This window comes from Ranitomeya variabilis, chromosome 2 (genome assembly GCF_051348905.1).
Source record: "Ranitomeya variabilis isolate aRanVar5 chromosome 2, aRanVar5.hap1, whole genome shotgun sequence".
Classification (NCBI taxonomy): Eukaryota; Metazoa; Chordata; class Amphibia; order Anura; family Dendrobatidae; genus Ranitomeya; species Ranitomeya variabilis.
The window spans coordinates 331,224,257-331,247,951 of record NC_135233.1 but is presented as its reverse complement, the minus strand read 5'-3'; the positions used below and the strand labels follow the sequence as shown (position 1 = coordinate 331,247,951).

The following is a 23,695-nucleotide window of genomic DNA, read 5'->3' as shown; positions in this document are numbered from 1 at the left end:
TGTCCAGTAATTTGCACACACACTATACTAATTGTATTTGTCACTGACATCTATATATCTACAGTACATATTTTATTTGTCTTTACTGTATGTAATCCATGTCTTCCATCCTGTCGGCTCCTGCAGTGATTTTACAGAAGCCGGCAGATGAATTACTGGCTTTTCTTCTATCTTTCTGTGCAATATAAACACATATATATATGTGTGTGTTACTGATATATATATATATATATATATATATATATATATATATATATATATATATATATATATACATATGTATTCTTCGTGTATATATCTATTCTATCTTTTCTATTATAACCTGTCAGTGTGATTTAACTGTACAAAGCACATGAATTACCAGCTTTTCAAAGTGCAAATTGCCTCTTCTGAGAAAAAGAGGACTTAACTCTATAGCGCCACCTGTTGGAAGTAGCGATCCTACAAGTCACAATCAACCCTTTAACGAGTCGTGCAATATGACTTAGGATAAAAGCCAAATCAGTATCTCAATTCGCAGACACGGTGTTTCGGGCTGTTGGCCCTCGTCAGTACGAAGCATGAGAACTGATTTGGCTAGGTGAGAGGCAGAGTTCGCATCTCGGCTTCAGGAAAATGGCCGCCGCGATCTCCATCTGCGCACGCGCGGCATCCCGCGGCCATTTTCCTGAAGCCCCGGGCAGGAGAGCGCTCCATCTGCGCATGCGCGGCCACAGGAAGATGGCCGCCCCCACCGATCACCAGGGGAATAGCGCAGATCGCGCTCTTTTTCCACACCTATGAAGTGGATTCGGGCCTTGGGCATGCGCAAACCACTACGCCACCAACGGAAAAATAAGCAAGATCTGGGGGAAGGAACAGTGATGTCACCACGCCCATCTGACCAGACCAGCCTGATTCACAGGCGAAAACGGCGACTTTGGTAACGTATTTCGGCAGCATAGGTGGGGAATCAGGGTCCACATAATACACTATTGTAATGCACAGCTCAGGCCCTATTTAACGGTATTTTTATCTCATACGGAAAAAACGGGGTGACAGGTTCCCTTTAAAGGGTTGATTGTGACTTGTAGGATCGCTACTTCCAACAGGTGGCGCTATAGAGTTAAGTCCTCTTTTTCTCAGAAGAGGCAATTTGCATATGTAAATTCCCAGAGGAGCATTGCACGGCGAATAAGCCTCCTTACCTTGACAAGCCAGCTGGTATGTCACTCTCCACAAGGAGAAACGTTACCCCTTAGACCCCAGCTTTTCAAAGGACACCGGTGCATAAAAACTGACAGAACTCGCATGGTGTGAGTGCCGTGCGTTTTTTTTCTCGCATCCATTGACTTGCATTGGCGAGTCTCGTCTGAGATACGCTGCAAATCGTATCATGTTGCGATGTTTTTCTCAGTCTGAGTTGAGCTGAGAAAAAAAAATCACAAAAAAATTGGTCAGAATGCAATCCGATTTTTTATCGAATTGCACTCGTCCGCTTTTCTTGCATATGAGTACATACCCTTATGCTCATGTATCCTTTACTAAGCACAGTGGATTGCAGTTGTAATGATTGCTGTAAGGAATTAAAAGGTCCTGAACGACTGGAACTCTAGCTCTTAGGGCTGTCCCACACGTCCAGATAATTCCGGTACCGGAATAAATCGGTACCGGAGTTATCCGTGTCCATGTGCCTGGGAACTCACGTAGGCCATACGTGCGGCACACGTGTGCCGCCCGTATAGCGAGTGGGTACCACACGGAGCGTGTGGTACCCACTCTGCATCTTGCTGAATCTGCGATTCATATGTTCCCTGCAGCAGCGTTTTCTGCAGAGAAAATATGAATCATAGTGTTTAAAATAAAGATCTATGTGTCCGCCGTCCCTCCACCCCCTGTGCGCCCCCCCGCTGTTCAGAAAATACTTAACCGCTCCCTCGCTGCTTCCTGGTCTGGCCGCGGCTTCTAGTGTATGCGGTCACGTGGGGCCGATCATTTACAGTCATGAATATGTGGCTCCACCTCCCATAGGGGCGGAGCCGACTATTCATGATTGTAAATGATCGGCCCCACGTGATCGCATACAGTAGGAGGCGCGGGGCAGAGAGGAAGGAGTGACAGCCAACGTGGGAGCGGGTGAGTATTTTCAGAACAGCGGGGGGGGCGCACAGGGGGGGGAGGGCGGCGGACACATAGATCTTTATTTTAAACACTATTATTCATATTTTCTCTGCAGCAAACGCTGCTGCAGGGAACATATGAATGGCGGCTTCAGCACCATGTGGGGGGGACAGCGCTTACTGTAGCACTGTCTCCTGCACGCACACGGACCCCAGACGGAGAAGGTCCGTGTGTGGTCTGTGTTTTACACGGACCCATTGACTCTATTGGGTCCGTGTAATACGTGCGCTCCCACGAACACTGACATGTCTCAGTGTTTGGCACACGGAGACACGGTCCGCAAAAAATCAATGACATCTGAACAGATGCATTGATTTTTATGGGTCTACGTGTGTCAGTGTCTCCGGTACGTGAGGAAACTGTCACCTCACGTACCGGAGCCACTGACGTGTGAAACCGGCCTTAAACAGTTCTGTGCATTGCCATATTTTACCACTAGAGGTCATCACATCCCTGTTTTGCATGAGTAATGTGAGACTATAAGCTGTGACCACATAACATATTCCTCAGAAATCCCAGTCATAAACAGATTTTATCACCGTAGATAAGACCTGGCTACAAATGGTCAGACCCCCTTTAGTGTCGGTTGGACATTTTGCGGTTGCTTTCTTTGCTATAATGGTTACCTATACTGTTTTCATGGCATCAGTGGGAGCATAACTTAGTTACATGGCCACATAGTAATACTTACAGCCATGTACAGTATGTGTACATCACTAGTAAGTCTGGATGATGCCACAATGACACATATGATCTCTATGTAAAAACCCTGACGGCTACACTATCGCTATGGACCACATCTGGTTACATAACGGCTAACGTGACACCAAAATGGAGATGATGATACCATCACATGACTCCTGTGCATAAAGTCAGTATTGGACATTAATTGACTCACAGCAGAGCATTAGTGCTCACACAGGAATCGGACATCTGCTCCCTCCATTAGCTGCAGCTTGAGTTTCACTGGAGAAATAGTAACCAGAAATTGTCTATCCGCTGTGAACTAGAGATTGAAGAATAGGAGCAGAGACCTGTCCTGCAGTCTATACATTTACTAGCACTTATAGAAAGTTCATGTTCCTGTGATGAGACATTCCATCTCAGGAGCAGCAGGTTGTGGACCAGCGTACATTTATTTTAGGCCATGTTCACACACTCAGTATTTGGTCAGTATTTTACATCAGTATTTGGAAGCCAAAACCAGGAGTGGGTGATAAATGCAGAAGTGGTGCATATGTTTCTATTATACTTTTCCTCTGATTGTTCCTCTCCTGGTTTTGGCTTAGAAATACTGATGTAAAATCCTGACCAAATACTGAACGTGTGAACGTGGCCTTACTTGCTCTAGTTTTACACAAAAAAAGGAAAGATTTCCCCAAACCATGGTGGCAGCCAGAGTCGCAGTGCTTGAGCCTCCAGTGCCTTCTCTGATCTAATGGTTCATCCTTTGGTGATTACTTCCCAGTTAGCTCAAACTGCAGGAGGTCCGGGAATTGGGGACAGTTTATGGCTGTATGAAAGCAGCTTCCCTACGCCCATATCTCGTAAACTGCAGTTCATGAAAGCCTTGTTCAACTGACAGCTATTAGTCCGGTCATCCATAGACATGAGCAGTTGGTACATCAAAGCATGTATTTAGGTGAGTAGGTCCATTCCACAGATTCCTTCCTAATTTCCCATAAAAACAAAGGTATGGGCATATTAATTCAACATGCCCAATCCTACTTTTCCCAGGTCTCGTCTTTTAGGTGACAGTTTGGAGACCACATAAGATAGTTGCCTTGTTTGGACAACTTTGCTCTTATATGTGTGGGCACCCTAATGGCGCCAGCCAAAAGTCTTCCAATATCAACCTACATAAATGTGTTAACCCACAATTACAACATATAGGCGACCTGTAGGCAGGGCCGTATTTGCCACTAGGCACGTGAGGGCACGTGCCTAGGGCGGGGACAATACAGGGGGTGGCACCTGAGCAAGGTTTTTTTTTTTTTTTTTATTAAAGCTGGGTCGCCTCCCAACCGACCCAAACCCCCTCACCCCCCCAGCCCCGGCCTTCCCCCTCCCCGCCCGCCCGCCCGCCTAATGAAGACGATACACACCCTGCTCCGGCGATGCCTAGTCTCGGCTTCTGCAGCGCTCCTGAATGAGCGGTCACGTGGTACCGCTCATTAAGGTCATGAATATGCGCATATTCATTACCTTAATGAGCGGTATCACATGACCGCTCACGCAGGAAGAAGTTGCTGCGCCGGGAGTCGGGACAGAGCCAGAGGGATGTCGGCGCGGCCGGACGGTGAGGAACAGGTAAGTATGAGGGACGGAGGGGGGATGAAGGAGGACGGTAAGCCGCGCCATTCAAGATGGGAGCGGGGGTGGGGTGGAGAGATGAGCCATGCATACAGGGGGGGAAATATGAGTCATGCATACAGGGGCATACAGGAGGGGGAAATATGAACCATGCATACAGGGGGGGAAATATGAGCCATGCATACAGGGGGGGGGAATATGAGCCATTCATACAGGGGGGGGGGAATATGAGCCATGCATACAGGGGGAGGAATATGAGCCATGCATACAGGGGGGGTGAAATATGAGCCATGCATACAGGAGGGGGAATATGAGCCATGCATACAGGGGGGGGAATATGAGCCATTCATACAGGGGGGGGGGGAATATGAGCCATGCATACAGGGGGAGGAATATGAGCCATGCATACAGGGGGGGTGAAATATGAGCCATGCATACAGGAGGGGGAATATGAGCCATGCATACAGGAGGGGGAATATGAGCCATGCATACAGGGGGGGAATATGAGCCATGCATACAGGAGGGGGGTCATTATGCAGTATTAAGCATCATGTGGGATCATTATACAGTATGAAGAACTGTGTGGCCATTATACAGTATTGAGCATCATGTGTGGCCGTTATACAGTATGGAGCATCATGTGTGGCCAATGGCCATTATACAGTATGGAGCATCATGTGTGGCCGTTATACAGTATGGAGCATCATGTGTGGCCAATGGCCATTATACAGTATGGAGCATCATGTGTGGCCATTATACAGTATTGAGCATCATGTGGGATCATTATACAGTATGGAGAACTGTGTGTGGCCGTTATACAGTATTGTTGTGAAATTGGATTCTGGGCTCCCCCGGTGGCCACTTGTGGAATTGTACTTGTGTGCATCATCCCCTCTGTTCACCTGCTCCTATCAGGATGTGGGAGTCGCTATATAACCTTGCTCCTCTGTCAGTTTCATGCCGGTCAACAATGTAATCAGAAGCCTTTCTGTGCATGTTCCTGCTACTAGACAACTCCCAGCTAAGTTGGACTTTTGTCCTTGTGTGTTTTTGCATTTTGTTCCTGTTCACAGCTGCTGTTTCGTTACTGTGTCTGGAAAGCTCTTGTGAGCGGAAATTGCCACTCTGGTGTTATGAGTTAATGCTAGAGTCTTAAAGTGGTTTCTGGATGGTGTTTTGATAGAGTTTTCTGCTGACCATGAAAGTGCCCTTTCTGTCTTCTTGCTGTCTAGAAAGCGGACCTCGATTTTTGCTAAACCTGTTTTCATACTACGTTTGTCATTTCATCTAAAATCACCGCCAATATATGTGGGGGCCTCTGTCTGCCTTTTGGGAAGATTTCTCTGGAGGTGAGCCAGGACTGTCTTTTCCTCTGCTGGGATTAGGTAGTTCTCCGGCTGGCGCTGGGCATCTAGGGATAAAAAAACGTAGGCATGCTACCCGGCCACTTCTAGTTGTGCGGCAGGTTTAGTTCATGGTCAGTATAGTTTCCATCTTCCAAGAGCTAGTTCTCATATATGCTGGGCTATGTTCTCTCGCCATTGAGAATCATGACAGTTTGACCGGCCCAAAAAAAAGGGTTAAATTACTGGCTGAGAAAGGAGAGAAAAAAGAAGTCTGCTACATTTTTTTTTTTTTTTTTTTCCTCTAGTTCTGAGTGTGCTCTTAATTGAATCACTTGCTAGTCTGCCTATACTGCAGCCTTCCTCTCTTTCTCTCCTTCTAATCCTTGAATGGCTCTGTGTTCACCTGTTTCAAATGGATCTTCAGAGTGTAGCTACAGGTTTGAATAATCTCGCCACAAAGGTACAAAATTTGCAAGATTTTGTTGTTCATGCACCTATGTCTGAGCCTAGAATTCCTTTGCCTGAATTCTTCTCGGGGAATAGATCTCACTTTCAAAATTTTAAAAATAATTGCAAATTGTTTTTGTCCCTGAAGTCTCGCTCTGCCGGAGACCCTGCACAGCAGGTCAGGATTGTAATTTCCTTGCTCCGGGGCGACCCTCAAGACTGGGCTTTTGCATTGGCACCAGGGGATCCTGCGTTGCTCAATGTGGATGCGTTTTTTCTGGCCTTGGGGTTGCTTTATGAGGAACCTCATTTAGAGCTTCAGGCGGAAAAGGCCTTGATGTCCTTGTCTCAGGGGCAAGATGAAGCTGAAATATACTGCCAAAAATTCCGCAAATGGTCTGTGCTTACTCAGTGGAATGAGTGCGCCCTGGCGGCGATTTTCAGAGAAGGTCTCTCTGATGCCATTAAGGATGTTATGGTGGGGTTCCCTGTGCCTGCGAGTCTGAATGAGTCCATGACGATGGCTATTCAGATCGATAGGCGTCTGCGGGAGCGCAAACCTGTGCACCATTTGGCGGTGTCTACTGAGAAAACGCCAGAAAATATGCAATGTGATAGAATTCTGTCCAGAAGCGAGCGGCAGAATTTTAGACGAAAAAATGGGTTGTGCTTCTATTGTGGTGATTCAACTCATGTTATATCAGCATGCTTTAAGCGTACTAAGAAGCCTGACAAGTCTGTTTCAATTAGCACTTTACAGTCTAAGTTTATTCTATCTGTGACCCTGATTTGTTCTTTGTCATCTATTACCGCGGACGCCTATGTCGACTCTGGCGCTGCTTTGAGTCTTATGGATTGGTCCTTTGCCAAACGCTGTGGGTATGATTTGGAGCCATTGGAGGCTCCGATACCTCTGAAAGGGATTGACTCCACCCCATTGGCTAGTAATAAACCACAATACTGGACACAAGTGACTATGCGTGTTAATCCGGATCACCAGGAGGTTATTCGCTTTCTGGTGCTGTATAATCTACATGATGTTTTGGTGCTGGGATTGCCATGGCTGCAATCTCATAACCCAGTCCTCGACTGGAGAGCTATGTCTGTGTTAAGCTGGGGATGTAAAGGAACTCATGGGGACGTACCTTTGGTTTCCATTTCATCATCTATTCCCTCTGAGATTCCTGAATTCTTGTCTGACTTTCGTGACGTTTTTGAAGAACCCAAGGTTGGTTCACTACCTCCGCACCGGGAGTGCGATTGTGCCATAGACTTGATTCCAGGTAGTAAATACCCTAAGGGTCGTTTATTTAATCTGTCTGTGCCTGAACACGCGGCTATGCGAGAATATATAAAGGAGTCCTTGGAAAAGGGACATATTCGTCCTTCGTCATCTCCCTTAGGAGCCGGTTTTTTCTTTGTGTCTAAGAAAGACGGCTCTTTGAGGCCGTGTGTTGATTATCGACTTTTGAATAAAATCACGGTTAAATATCAATATCCGTTACCACTGCTTACTGATTTGTTTGCTCGTATAAAGGGGGCCAAGTGGTTCTCTAAGATTGATCTCCGTGGGGCGTATAATTTGGTGCGAATCAAGCAGGGGGATGAGTGGAAAACCGCATTTAATACGCCCGAGGGCCATTTTGAGTATTTGGTGATGCCTTTTGGTCTTTCAAATGCCCCTTCAGTCTTCCAGTCCTTTATGCATGACATTTTCCGCGATTATTTGGATAAATTTATGATCGTGTATCTGGATGATATTCTGATTTTTTCGGATGACTGGGACTCTCATGTCCAGCAGGTCAGGAGGGTTTTTCAGGTTTTGCGGTCTAATTCCTTGTGTGTGAAGGGTTCTAAGTGTGTTTTTGGGGTTCAAAAGATTTCCTTCTTGGGATACATTTTTTCCCCCTCTTCCATCGAGATGGATCCTGTCAAGGTTCAGGCTATTGGTGATTGGACGCAACCCTCTTCTCTTAAGAGTCTTCAGAAATTTTTGGGCTTTGCTAACTTTTATCGTCGATTTATTGCTGGTTTTTCTGATGTTGTAAAACCATTGACTGATTTGACTAAGAAGGGTGCTGATGTTGCTGATTGGTCCCCTGATGCTGTGGAGGCCTTTCGGGAGCTCAAGCGCCGCTTTTCTTCCGCCCCAGTGTTGCGTCAGCCTGATGTTGCTCTTCCTTTTCAGGTTGAGGTCGACGCTTCTGAAATCGGAGCTGGGGCGGTGTTGTCGCAGAGAAGTTCCGACTGCTCCGTGATGAGACCTTGTGCTTTTTTTTCCCGTAAATTTTCGCCCGCCGAGCGGAATTATGATATTGGGAATCGGGAGCTTTTGGCCATGAAGTGGGCTTTTGAGGAGTGGCGTCACTGGCTTGAGGGGGCCAGACATCAGGTGGTGGTATTGACTGACCACAAAAATTTAATTTACCTTGAGTCTGCCAGGCGCCTGAATCCTAGACAGGCGCGCTGGTCGTTGTTTTTCTCTCGGTTTAATTTTGTGGTGTCTTACCTACCGGGTTCTAAGAATGTTAAGGCGGATGCCCTTTCTAGGAGTTTTGAGCCTGACTCCCCTGGTAATTCTGAGCCCACAGGTATCCTTAAAGATGGAGTGATATTGTCTGCCGTTTCTCCAGACCTGCGGCGGGCCTTGCAGGAGTTTCAGGCGGATAGACCTGATCGTTGCCCACCTGGTAGACTGTTTGTTCCTGATGATTGGACCAGTAGAGTCATCTCTGAGGTTCATTCTTCTGCGTTGGCAGGTCATCCTGGAATCTTTGGTACCAGGGATTTGGTGGCAAGGTCCTTCTGGTGGCCTTCCCTGTCACGAGATGTGCGAGGCTTTGTGCAGTCTTGTGACGTTTGTGCTCGGGCCAAGCCTTGTTGTTCTCGGGCTAGTGGATTGTTGTTACCCTTGCCTATCCCGAAGAGGCCTTGGACGCACATCTCGATGGATTTTATTTCGGATCTGCCTGTTTCTCATAAGATGTCTGTCATCTGGGTGGTGTGTGACCGTTTCTCTAAGATGGTCCATCTGGTTCCCTTGCCTAAGTTGCCTTCTTCTTCCGAGTTGGTTCCTCTGTTTTTTCAAAATGTTGTTCGTTTGCATGGTATTCCGGAGAATATCGTTTCTGACAGAGGGACCCAATTCGTGTCTAGATTTTGGCGGGCATTCTGTGCTAGGATGGGCATAGATTTGTCTTTTTCGTCTGCTTTCCATCCTCAGACTAATGGCCAGACCGAGCGGACTAATCAGACCTTGGAGACATATTTGAGGTGTTTTGTGTCTGCGGATCAGGATGATTGGGTTGCTTTTTTGCCTTTGGCGGAGTTCGCCCTCAATAATCGGGCCAGCTCTGCCACCTTGGTGTCCCCGTTTTTCTGTAATTCGGGGTTTCATCCTCGATTTTCCTCCGGTCAAGTGGAATCTTCGGATTGTCCTGGAGTGGATGCTGTGGTGGAGAGGTTGCATCAGATTTGGGGGCAGGTGGTGGACAATTTGAAGTTGTCCCAGGAGAAGACTCAGCTTTTTGCCAACCGCCGTCGTCGTGTTGGTCCTCGGCTTTGTGTTGGGGACTTGGTGTGGTTGTCTTCTCGTTTTGTCCCTATGAGGGTTTCTTCTCCTAAGTTTAAGCCTCGGTTCATCGGCCCGTACAAGATATTGGAGATTCTTAACCCTGTGTCCTTCCGTTTGGACCTCCCTGCATCCTTTTCGATTCATAATGTTTTTCATCGGTCATTGTTGCGCAGGTATGAGGTACCGGCTGTGCCTTCCGTTGAGCCTCCTGCTCTGGTGTTGGTTGAGGGTGAGTTGGAGTACGTTGTGGAAAAGATCTTGGACTCTCGTGTTTCCAGACGGAAACTCCAGTATCTGGTCAAATGGAAGGGATACGGTCAGGAGGATAATTCTTGGGTCACTGCCTCTGATGTTCATGCCTCCGATCTTGTCCGTGCCTTTCATAGGGCTCATCCTGATCGCCCTGGTGGTTCTGGTGAGGGTTCGGTGCCCCCTCCTTGAGGGGGGGGTACTGTTGTGAAATTGGATTCTGGGCTCCCCCGGTGGCCACTTGTGGAATTGTACTTGTGTGCATCATCCCCTCTGTTCACCTGCTCCTATCAGGATGTGGGAGTCGCTATATAACCTTGCTCCTCTGTCAGTTTCATGCCGGTCAACAATGTAATCAGAAGCCTTTCTGTGCATGTTCCTGCTACTAGACAACTCCCAGCTAAGTTGGACTTTTGTCCTTGTGTGTTTTTGCATTTTGTTCCTGTTCACAGCTGCTGTTTCGTTACTGTGTCTGGAAAGCTCTTGTGAGCGGAAATTGCCACTCTGGTGTTATGAGTTAATGCTAGAGTCTTAAAGTGGTTTCTGGATGGTGTTTTGATAGAGTTTTCTGCTGACCATGAAAGTGCCCTTTCTGTCTTCTTGCTGTCTAGAAAGCGGACCTCGATTTTTGCTAAACCTGTTTTCATACTACGTTTGTCATTTCATCTAAAATCACCGCCAATATATGTGGGGGCCTCTGTCTGCCTTTTGGGAAGATTTCTCTGGAGGTGAGCCAGGACTGTCTTTTCCTCTGCTGGGATTAGGTAGTTCTCCGGCTGGCGCTGGGCATCTAGGGATAAAAAAACGTAGGCATGCTACCCGGCCACTTCTAGTTGTGCGGCAGGTTTAGTTCATGGTCAGTATAGTTTCCATCTTCCAAGAGCTAGTTCTCATATATGCTGGGCTATGTTCTCTCGCCATTGAGAATCATGACACAGTATGGAGCATCATGTGTGGCCATTATACAGTATGGAGCACTATGTGTGGCCATTATACAGTATGGAGCATCATGAGTGGCCATTATACACTATGGAGCATCATGTGTGGCCATTATACAGTATTGAGCATCATGTGGGGCCATTATACAGTATGGAGCATCATGTGTGGCCATTATACAGTATGGAGCATCATGTGTGGCCATTATACAGTATGGAGAACTGTGTGTAGCCATTATACAGTATGGAGCATCATGTGTGGTGGCCATTATACAGTATTGTGCATCATGTCTGGCCATTATACAGCATGGAGCACTGTGGCCATATTTTTTTTGTTTATAATTATTGTATATAAAACAGTGTGATCAGCAGTGCTAAATGGCTGTGGTTGGGACGTGGATATGGGTGTGACTAGTTGTGAAATGGGTGTGGTCAGAGGCGTGGCCTAAAATTTGCCGCGGCACACTACGCGCGCCGCAAATTTTATACCTCCTTCCCTTCTTCAAAAGTTGGGAGGTATGGTACTGCATTTGCCAGATCATGGCAAGTGCTGCAAATCCCAAAGGGAATGAATGAGGCCGAACGCAGTGTTGCTGTAAGTGATCCGTTACGCGGCAGATGCAGAAAAACTGCTGGATCTACTACAAAAGGCGACTTTCACATCAGCGATTCTTGCCAAAGTCACTGCCGATAGTGTCATACTCACCAAAGGGGGAGGCAGCACTAAAAGTGCCTAGGGCAGAAGAAACTCTAAATACGGCCCTGCCTGTAGGTCAGACCAACCTGCTGACCCCAGGGGATGCCGCTATACTGTATGTTAGTACAATGCTAAACATGACCTTGGCTAATCTCTCTGCCTAATGCTGGATTCACAAATCCATTTATCGTGTCACGAATACGGACCGTGATGCACGGCCTGGTGACATGTCCCCTGACACAAAGCTGACAGCCTCATGTATGCCTATACGGTTAGGCTGTCATGTATAAGTAATGAGGCCTGCGTCCAGTCTGCATCACGATCCATGCTTAGACCAAGAAATACCAATGTGTGAATACGGCTTTAGTATGATGCAGAAAAATGACTTAGAGCAGCTGTGCACTGCTCCTCCCAATCATGTGTTGGCTGTAATGGGGTAATTATGAACTAATAATGGAGCAGTCAGGGAGCCATATAACTGGGACAGCAATGTACGGGCTGGCAGGTGACTCTCCTGACCCAAATGTGGCAGCGGTATAGAAATCTATGACTCTGCCACGCTCAGGTCAGGAGAGCCACCGGGCAGTTCAGTCATTGGGGGCAATCTAGGTCCGATGTGTACGGCCATCTGACTGCGCCCTAAGTGTTACTTATCACCCCGAACCCTCAACTGTCAAGCAGTGGTGTACATAGAAAGCTGGGGCCTCCTACGTGACCCTGACTGCCATTACACAACCTATCAGGTCCCCGCAATCAGGTTGCGGACCCCATATGGAAGTCCCAGGTGGTCCTCCATGTCTAACCACTCAGCTGCCATGGTGCCTGCAGCACATAACAGGTTATACTCCAGCAGAGCCAGCTCCAGGCCCAGCAGTTATTGATGGGTGACTGCAGTGTAAGTCTACGTTCACATTAGCGTTCTGCGCCGCAGCGTCGCCGCATGCGTCATGCGCCCCTATATTTAACATGGGGGCGCATGGACATGCGTCGCACTTGCGTTTTGCGCCGCATGCGTCCCTGCGGCGCACGCGTCCGGGCGCATTGGACGCAGCAAGTTGCATTTTTGCTGCGTCCAAAATCAATCAAAAAAAGGACGCATGCGGCGCAAAACGCAGCGTTGTGCATGCGTTTTGCTGCGGTTTTGTTTGCGTTGTGCGTTGCGGCGCCGACGCTGCGGCGCACAACGCAAATGTGAACGTAGCCTAACACAGCCGGCACATGCCCAGTATGGCGCTTGCTCAGGGCCAGAGCTCACTGCACACAAACCCTCCTGACTCTGAGTGCGCATGTGCCAGCTGGGTGGAAGTGGGCGACTGGCACCAGGCTTTCCCTGCCCACTGGCACTATAGCAGTCGCATGGCCTGCTGACTATGGCAATATGTTACTGGGCTGCGGCAACGCCATTCTGTGCAACTGGAAACGAGATGACGTCTGGTCAGACACCTGACCACGGAGGCCACTGATTGGCTGTGAAGTCAGGTGACATTACATCTGATTTCAGTGGAGACCACCGGAGAGGCACTACAAGAAAGGCACCGATTCTAAAAAGTCCACACACAGCTGGACAATATGAAATTCTAGATTATTGAATGCTGAATTAAAGAAATTTCCCTGCCCTTGCTATGACATTTAATGTTTTCTTTACAGTGTAACTTTCTACAAAATGAAATAAGAGATGATGTGTATACATATATATATATAGTCCTGGCCATTGGGTCTCCATCTCCACAGCTGATTGGCTGGTGCAGATCACGTGTGTGCTGAGGGCTGCTGCGTGGATCCTGTTGTTATGGAGATGAGGGCAGCACAACTACTTCCTGTGGGAGAACATCTACTGCTCATGCGCGGGTGTGAATATCTGCTGTAGACTGAGTCGTGGGGAAAAGCTGAGCGGGAGGTGAGGAGCTGATGGCTGTGCCGCTGTAATCTGCTGCGTGCTGCTGAGGCAGAGGGGAAACCGTGTCCACACACATCAGCTAGAAGTATTCCTGTCTGTCCATGATCAGCATCATCTAGGTGCTAGTATTATATATGACATTACACCCAACTTCCCCAGACTCCTGAATGGCAGTTACCCCATCCATGCAGCACTGCGTCCCCCACTCTTTACATAGCTTTGTGTTTTAGGTTTGTGGAAATGTTCAATGACCTCTGCACAGCCCTGGTACGCATTACATTACATTACCCTGTAGGTGCACAGCCCTGGTACACATTACATTACCCTGTAGGTGCACAGCCCTGGTACACATTACATTACCCTGTAGGTGCACAGCCCTGGTACACATTACATTACCCTGTAGGTGCACAGCCCTGGTACACATTACATTACCCTGTAGGTGCACAGCCCTGGTACACATTACATTACCCTGTAGGTGCACAGCCCTGGTACACATTACATTACCCTGTAGGTGCACAGCCCTGGTACACATTACATTACCCTGTAGGTGCACAGCCCTGGTACACATTACATAACATTACCCTATAGGTGCACAGCCCTGGTACGCATTACATTACCCTGTAGGTGCACAGCCCTGGTACACATTACATTATCCTGTAGGTGCACAGCCCTGGTACACATTACATTACATTACCCTGTAGGTGCACAGCCCTGGTACACATTACATTATCCTGTAGGTGCACAGCCCTGGTACACATTACATTACATTACCCTTTAGGTGCACAGCCCTGGTACACATAACATTACCCTGTAGGTGCACAGCCCTGGTACACATTACATTACCCTGTAGGTGCACAGCCCTGGTACACATTACATTACCCTGTAGGTGCACAGCCCTGGTACACATTACATAACATTACCCTATAGGTGCACAGCCCTGGTACGCATTACATTACCCTTTAGGTGCACAGCCCTGGTACACATTACATTATCCTGTAGGTGCACAGCCCTGGTACACATTACATTACATTACCCTGTAGGTGCACAGCCCTGGTACACATAACATTACCCTGTAGGTGCACAGCCCTGGTACACATTACATTACCCTGTAGGTGCACAGCCCTGGTACACATTACATTACATTACCCTATAGGTGCACAGGTCCTGGTACACATTACATTACATTATCCTGTAGGTGCACAGCCCTGGTACACATTACATTACCCTGTAGGTGCACAGCCCTGGTATACATTACATTACATTACCCTGTAGGTGCACAGCCCTGGTACACATTACATTACATTACCCTTTAGGTGCACAGCCCTGGTACACATTACATTACATTACCCTTTAGGTGCACAGCCCTGGTACACATTACATTACATTACCCTGTAGGTGCACAGCCCTGGTACACATTACATTACCCTGTAGGTGCACAGCCCTGGTACACATTACATTACATTACCCTGTAGGTGCACAGCCCTGGTACACATTACATTACCCTGTAGGTGCACAGCCCTGGTACACATTACATTACCCTATAGGTGCACAGGCCCTGGTACACATTACATGACCCTGTAGGTGCACAGGCCCTGGTACACATTACATTACCCTGTAGGTGCACAGGCCCTGGTACACATTACATTACATTACCCTGTAGGTGCACAGCCCTGGTACACATTACATTACCCTGTAGGTGCACAGGCCCTGGTACACATTACATTACATTATCCTGTAGGTGCACAGCCCTGGTACACATTACCCTGTAGGTGCACAGGTCCTGGTACACATTACATTACAGTACCCTGTAGGTGCACATCCCTGGTACACATTACATTACCCTATAGGTACACAGCCCTGGTACACATTACATTACATTACCCTGTAGGTGCACAGCCCTGGTACACATTACATTACCATGTAGGTGCACAGGTCCTGGTACACATTACATTACATTATCCTGTAGGTGCACAGCCCTGGTACACATTACATTACATTACCCTGTAGGTGCACAGCCCTGGTACACATTACATTACATTACCCTTTAGGTGCACAGCCCTGGTACACATTACATTACATTACCCTGTAGGTGCACAGCCCTGGTACACATTACATTACCCTGTAGGTGCACAGCCCTGGTACACATTACATTATCCTGTAGGTGCACAGCCCTGGTACACATTACATTACATTACCCTTTAGGTGCACAGCCCTGGTACACATAACATTACCCTGTAGGTGCACAGCCCTGGTACACATTACAATACCCTGTAGGTGCACAGCCCTGGTACACATTACATTACCCTGTAGGTGCACAGCCCTGGTACACATTACATAACATTACCCTATAGGTGCACAGCCCTGGTACACATTACATTACCCTGTAGGTGCACAGCCCTGGTACACATTACATTATCCTGTAGGTGCACAGCCCTGGTACACATTACATTACATTACCCTGTAGGTGCACAGCCCTGGTACACATAACATTACCCTGTAGGTGCACAGCCCTGGTACACATTACATTACCCTGTAGGTGCACAGCCCTGGTACACATTACATTACATTACCCTATAGGTGCACAGGTCCTGGTACACATTACATTACATTATCCTGTAGGTGCACAGCCCTGGTACACATTACATTACCCTGTAGGTGCACAGCCCTGGTACACATTACATTACATTACCCTGTAGGTGCACAGCCCTGGTACACATTACATTACATTACCCTTTAGGTGCACAGCCCTGGTACACATTACATTACATTACCCTTTAGGTGCACAGCCCTGGTACACATTACATTACATTACCCTGTAGGTGCACAGCCCTGGTACACATTACATTACCCTGTAGGTGCACAGCCCTGGTACACATTACATTACATTACCCTGTAGGTGCACAGCCCTGGTACACATTACATTACATTACCCTGTAGGTGCACAGCCCTGGTACACATTACATTACCCTATAGGTGCACAGGCCCTGGTACACATTACATGACCCTGTAGGTGCACAGGCCCTGGTACACATTACATTACCCTGTAGGTGCACAGGCCCTGGTACACATTACATTACATTACCCTGTAGGTGCACAGCCCTGGTACACATTACATTACCCTGTAGGTGCACAGGCCCTGGTACACATTACATTACATTATCCTGTAGGTGCACAGCCCTGGTACACATTACCCTGTAGGTGCACAGGTCCTGGTACACATTACATTACAGTACCCTGTAGGTGCACATCCCTGGTACACATTACATTACCCTATAGGTACACAGCCCTGGTACACATTACATTACATTATCCTGTAGGTGCACAGCCCTGGTACACATTACATTACCCTGTAGGTGCACAGCCCTGGTACACATTACATTACATTACCCTGTAGGTGCACAGCCCTGGTACACATTACATTACATTACCCTTTAGGTGCACAGCCCTGGTACACATTACATTACCATGTAGGTGCACAGCCCTGGTACACATTACATTACCATGTAGGTGCACAGCCCTGGTACACATTACATTACCATGTAGGTGCACAGGTCCTGGTACACATTACATTACATTATCCTGTAGGTGCACAGCCCTGGTACACATTACATTACATTACCCTGTAGGTGCACAGCCCTGGTACACATTACATTACCCTGTAGGTGCACAGCCCTGGTACACATTACATTACCCTGTAGGTGCACAGCCCTGGTACACATTACATTACATTACCCTATAGGTGCACAGCCCTGGTACACATAACATTACCCTGTAGGTGCACAGCCCTGGTACACATTACATTACCCTGTAGGTGCACAGCCCTGGTACACATTACATTACATTACCCTGTAGGTGCACAGGTCCTGGTACACATTACATTACATTATCCTGTAGGTGCACAGCCCTGGTACACATTACATTACCCTGTAGGTGCACAGCCCTGGTACACTACATTACATTACCCTGTAGGTGCACAGCCCTGGTACACATTACATTACATTACCCTTTAGGTGCACAGCCCTGGTACACATTACATTACATTACCCTTTAGATGCACAGCCCTGGTACACATTACATTACATTACCCTGTAGGTGCACAGCCCTGGTACACATAACATTACCCTGTAGGTGCACAGCCCTGGTACACATTACATTACCCTGTAGGTGCACAGCCCTGGTACACATTACATTACATTACCCTGTAGGTGCACAGCCCTGGTACACATTACATTACATTACCCTGTAGGTGCACAGCCCTGGTACACATTACATTACATTACCCTGTAGGTGCACAGGTCCTGGTACACATTACATTACATTATCCTGTAGGTGCACAGCCCTGGTACACATTACATTACATTACCCTGTAGGTGCACAGCCCTGGTACACATAACATTACCCTGTAGGTGCACAGCCCTGGTACACATTACATTACCATGTAGGTGCACAGCCCTGGTACACATTACATTACATTACCCTGTAGGTGCACAGCCCTGGTACACATTACATTACATTACCCTGTAGGTGCACAGCCCTGATACACATTACATTACCCTGTAGGTGCACAGCCCTGGTACACATAACATTACCCTGTAGGTGCACAGCCCTGGTACACATTACATTACCCTGTAGGTGCACAGCCCTGGTACACATTACATTACATTACCCTATAGGTGCACAGCCCTGGTACACATAACATTACCCTGTAGGTGCACAGCCCTGGTACACATTACATTACCCTGTAGGTGCACAGCCCTGGTACACATTACATTACATTACCCTGTAGGTGCACAGCCCTGGTACACATTACATTACATTACCCTTTAGGTCACAGCCCTGGTACACATTACATTACATTACCCTGTAGGTGCACAGCCCTGGTACACATTACATTACCCTGTAGGTGCACAGCCCTGGTACACATTACATTACATTACCCTGTAGGTGCACAGCCCTGGTACACATTACATTACATTACCCTGTAGGTGCACAGCCCTGGTACACATTACATTACATTACCCTGTAGGTGCACAGCCCTGGTACACATTACATTACATTACCCTGTAGGTGCACAGCCCTGGTACACATTACATTACCCTATAGGTGCACAGGCCCTGGTACACATTACATGACCCTGTAGGTGCACAGGCCCTGGTACACATTACATTACCCTGTAGGTGCACAGGCCCTGGTACACATTACATTACATTACCCTGTAGGTGCACAGCCCTGGTACACATTACATTACCCTGTAGGTGCACAGGCCCTGGTACACATTACATTACATTATCCTGTAGGTGCACAGCCCTGGTACACATTACCCTGTAGGTGCACAGGTCCTGGTACACATTACATTACAGTACCCTGTAGGTGCACATCCCTGGTACACATTACATTACCCTATAGGTGCACAGCCCTGGTACACATTACATTACCATGTAGGTGCACAGGTCCTGGTACATATTACATTACATTATCCTGTAGGTGCACAGCCCTGGTACACATTACATTACATTACCCTGTAGGTGCACAGCCCTGGTACACATAACATTACCCTGTAGGTGCACAGCCCTGGTACACATTACATTACCCTGTAGGTGCACAGCCCTGGTACACATTACATTACCCTGTAGGTGCACAGCCCTGGTACACATTACATTACCCTGTAGGTGCACAGCCCTGGTACACATTACATTACCCTATAGGTGCACAGCCCTGGTACACATAACATTACCCTGTAGGTGCACAGCCCTGGTACACATTACATTACCCTGTAGGTGCACAGCCCTGGTACACATTACATTACATTACCCTGTAGGTGCACAGCCCTGGTACACATTACATTACATTACCCTTTAGGTGCACAGCCCTGGTACGCATTACATTACATTACCCTGTAGGTGCACAGCCCTGGTACACATTACATTACCCTGTAGGTGCACAGCCCTGGTACACATTACATTATCCTGTAGGTGCACAGCCCTGGTACACATTACATTACATTACCCTTTAGGTGCACAGCCCTGGTACACATAACATTACCCTGTAGGTGCACAGCCCTGGTACACATTACATTACCCTGTAGGTGCACAGCCCTGGTACACATTACATTACCCTGTAGGTGCACAGCCCTGGTACACATTACATAACATTACCCTATAGGTGCACAGCCCTGGTACGCATTACATTACCCTGTAGGTGCACAGCCCTGGTACACATTACATTATCCTGTAGGTGCACAGCCCTGGTACACATTACATTACATTACCCTGTAGGTGCACAGCCCTGGTACACATAACATTACCCTGTAGGTGCACAGCCCTGGTACACATTACATTACCCTGTAGGTGCACAGCCCTGGTACACATTACATTACATTACCCTATAGGTGCACAGGTCCTGGTACACATTACATTACATTATCCTGTAGGTGCACAGCCCTGGTACACATTACATTACCCTGTAGGTGCACAGCCCTGGTACACATTACATTACATTACCCTGTAGGTGCACAGCCCTGGTACACATTACATTACATTACCCTTTAGGTGCACAGCCCTGGTACACATTACATTACATTACCCTTTAGGTGCACAGCCCTGGTACACATTACATTACATTACCCTGTAGGTGCACAGCCCTGGTACACATTACATTACCCTGTAGGTGCACAGCCCTGGTACACATTACATTACATTACCCTGTAGGTGCACAGCCCTCGTACACATTACATTACATTACCCTGTAGGTGCACAGCCCTGGTACACATTACATTACCCTATAGGTGCACAGGCCCTGGTACACATTACATGACCCTGTAGGTGCACAGGCCCTGGTACACATTACATTACCCTGTAGGTGCACAGGCCCTGGTACACATTACATTACATTACCCTGTAGGTGCACAGCCCTGGTACACATTACATTACCCTGTAGGTGCACAGGCCCTGGTACACATTACATTACATTATCCTGTAGGTGCACAGCCCTGGTACACATTACCCTGTAGGTGCACAGGTCCTGGTACACATTACATTACAGTACCCTGTAGGTGCACATCCCTGGTACACATTACATTACCCTATAGGTACACAGCCCTGGTACACATTACATTACATTACCCTGTAGGTGCACAGCCCTGGTACACATTACATTACCATGTAGGTGCACAGGTCCTGGTACACATTACATTACATTATCCTGTAGGTGCACAGCCCTGGTACACATTACATTACATTACCCTGTAGGTGCACAGCCCTGGTACACATTACATTACCCTGTAGGTGCACAGCCCTGGTACACATTACATTACCCTGTAGGTGCACAGCCCTGGTACACATTACATTACATTACCCTATAGGTGCACAGCCCTGGTACACATAACATTACCCTGTAGGTGCACAGCCCTGGTACACATTACATTACCCTGTAGGTGCACAGCCCTGGTACACATTACATTACATTACCCTGTAGGTGCACAGGTCCTGGTACACATTACATTACATTATCCTGTAGGTGCACAGCCCTGGTACACATTACATTACCCTGTAGGTGCACAGCCCTGGTACACTACATTACATTACCCTGTAGGTGCACAGCCCTGGTACACATTACATTACATTACCCTTTAGGTGCACAGCCCTGGTACACATTACATTACATTACCCTTTAGATGCACAGCCCTGGTACACATTACATTACATTACCCTGTAGGTGCACAGCCCTGGTACACATAACATTACCCTGTAGGTGCACAGCCCTGGTACACATTACATTACCCTGTAGGTGCACAGCCCTGGTACACATTACATTACATTACCCTGTAGGTGCACAGCCCTGGTACACATTACATTACATTACCCTGTAGGTGCACAGGTCCTGGTACACATTACATTACATTATCCTGTAGGTGCACAGCCCTGGTACACATTACATTACATTACCCTGTAGGTGCACAGCCCTGGTACACATAACATTACCCTGTAGGTGCACAGCCCTGGTACACATTACATTACCATGTAGGTGCACAGCCCTGGTACACATTACATTACATTACCCTGTAGGTGCACAGCCCTGGTACACATTACATTACATTACCCTGTAGGTGCACAGCCCTGATACACATTACATTACCCTGTAGGTGCACAGCCCTGGTACACATAACATTACCCTGTAGGTGCACAGCCCTGGTACACATTACATTACCCTGTAGGTGCACAGCCCTGGTACACATTACATTACATTACCCTATAGGTGCACAGCCCTGGTACACATAACATTACCCTGTAGGTGCACAGCCCTGGTACACATTACATTACCCTGTAGGTGCACAGCCCTGGTACACATTACATTACATTACCCTGTAGGTGCACAGCCCTGGTACACATTACATTACATTACCCTTTAGGTGCACAGCCCTGGTACACATTACATTACATTACCCTGTAGGTGCACAGCCCTGGTACACATTACATTACCCTGTAGGTGCACAGCCCTGGTACACATTACATTACATTACCCTGTAGGTGCACAGCCCTGGTACACATTACATTACATTACCCTGTAGGTGCACAGCCCTGGTACACATTACATTACATTACCCTGTAGGTGCACAGCCCTGGTACACATTACATTACCCTATAGGTGCACAGGCCCTGGTACACATTACATGACCCTGTAGGTGCACAGGCCCTGGTACACATTACATTACCCTGTAGGTGCACAGGCCCTGGTACACATTACATTACATTACCCTGTAGGTGCACAGCCCTGGTACACATTACATTACCCTGTAGGTGCACAGGCCCTGGTACACATTACATTACATTATCCTGTAGGTGCACAGCCCTGGTACACATTACCCTGTAGGTGCACAGGTCCTGGTACACATTACATTACAGTACCCTGTAGGTGCACATCCCTGGTACACATTACATTACCCTATAGGTGCACAGCCCTGGTACACATTACATTACCATGTAGGTGCACAGGTCCTGGTACACATTACATTACATTATCCTGTAGGTGCACAGCCCTGGTACACATTACATTACATTACCCTGTAGGTGCACAGCCCTGGTACACATAACATTACCCTGTAGGTGCACAGCCCTGGTACACATTACATTACCCTGTAGGTGCACAGCCCTGGTACACATTACATTACCCTGTAGGTGCACAGCCCTGGTACACATTACATTACCCTGTAGGTGCACAGCCCTGGTACACATTACATTACATTACCCTATAGGTGCACAGCCCTGGTACACATAACATTACCCTGTAGGTGCACAGCCCTGGTACACATTACATTACCCTGTAGGTGCACAGCCCTGGTACACATTACATTACATTACCCTGTAGGTGCACAGCCCTGGTACACATTACATTACATTACCCTTTAGGTGCACAGCCCTGGTACACATTACATTACATTACATTACCCTGTAGGTGCACAGCCCTGGTACACATTACATTACCCTGTAGGTGCACAGCCCTGGTACACATTACATTATCCTGTAGGTGCACAGCCCTGGTACACATTACATTACATTACCCTTTAGGTGCACAGCCCTGGTACACATAACATTACCCTGTAGGTGCACAGCCCTGGTACACATTACATTACCCTGTAGGTGCACAGCCCTGGTACACATTACATTACCCTGTAGGTGCACAGCCCTGGTACACATTACATAACATTACCCTATAGGTGCACAGCCCTGGTACGCATTACATTACCCTGTAGGTGCACAGCCCTGGTACACATTACATTATCCTGTAGGTGCACAGCCCTGGTACACATTACATTACATTACCCTGTAGGTGCACAGCCCTGGTACACATAACATTACCCTGTAGGTGCACAGCCCTGGTACACATTACATTACCCTGTAGGTGCACAGCCCTGGTACACATTACATTACATTACCCTATAGGTGCACAGGTCCTGGTACACATTACATTACATTATCCTGTAGGTGCACAGCCCTGGTACACATTACATTACCCTGTAGGTGCACAGCCCTGGTACACATTACATTACATTACCCTGTAGGTGCACAGCCCTGGTACACA

The 23,695-nt window shown here is 47.6% G+C and overlaps 1 protein-coding gene across 7 annotated transcripts in view; it reads left to right on the top strand.

Moving 5' to 3' along the window:
* Positions 1-23,695, top strand: part of CCDC160 (coiled-coil domain containing 160) — an 84,014-nt gene that overhangs the window by 46,845 nt on the left and 13,474 nt on the right. The window contains exon 1 of one of the 7 annotated variants that reach the window (XM_077285325.1): positions 13,482-13,618. The exons of 1 other annotated variant lie outside the window; for it this stretch is intronic. The gene's annotated coding sequence lies outside the window, so the exon portion shown is untranslated. Of the gene's footprint in view, positions 1-13,481; positions 13,738-23,695 lie in introns of those variants that run through there. 5 more of the 7 variants (XM_077285332.1, XM_077285326.1, XM_077285329.1 and 2 more) reach the window with 5 other exon arrangements.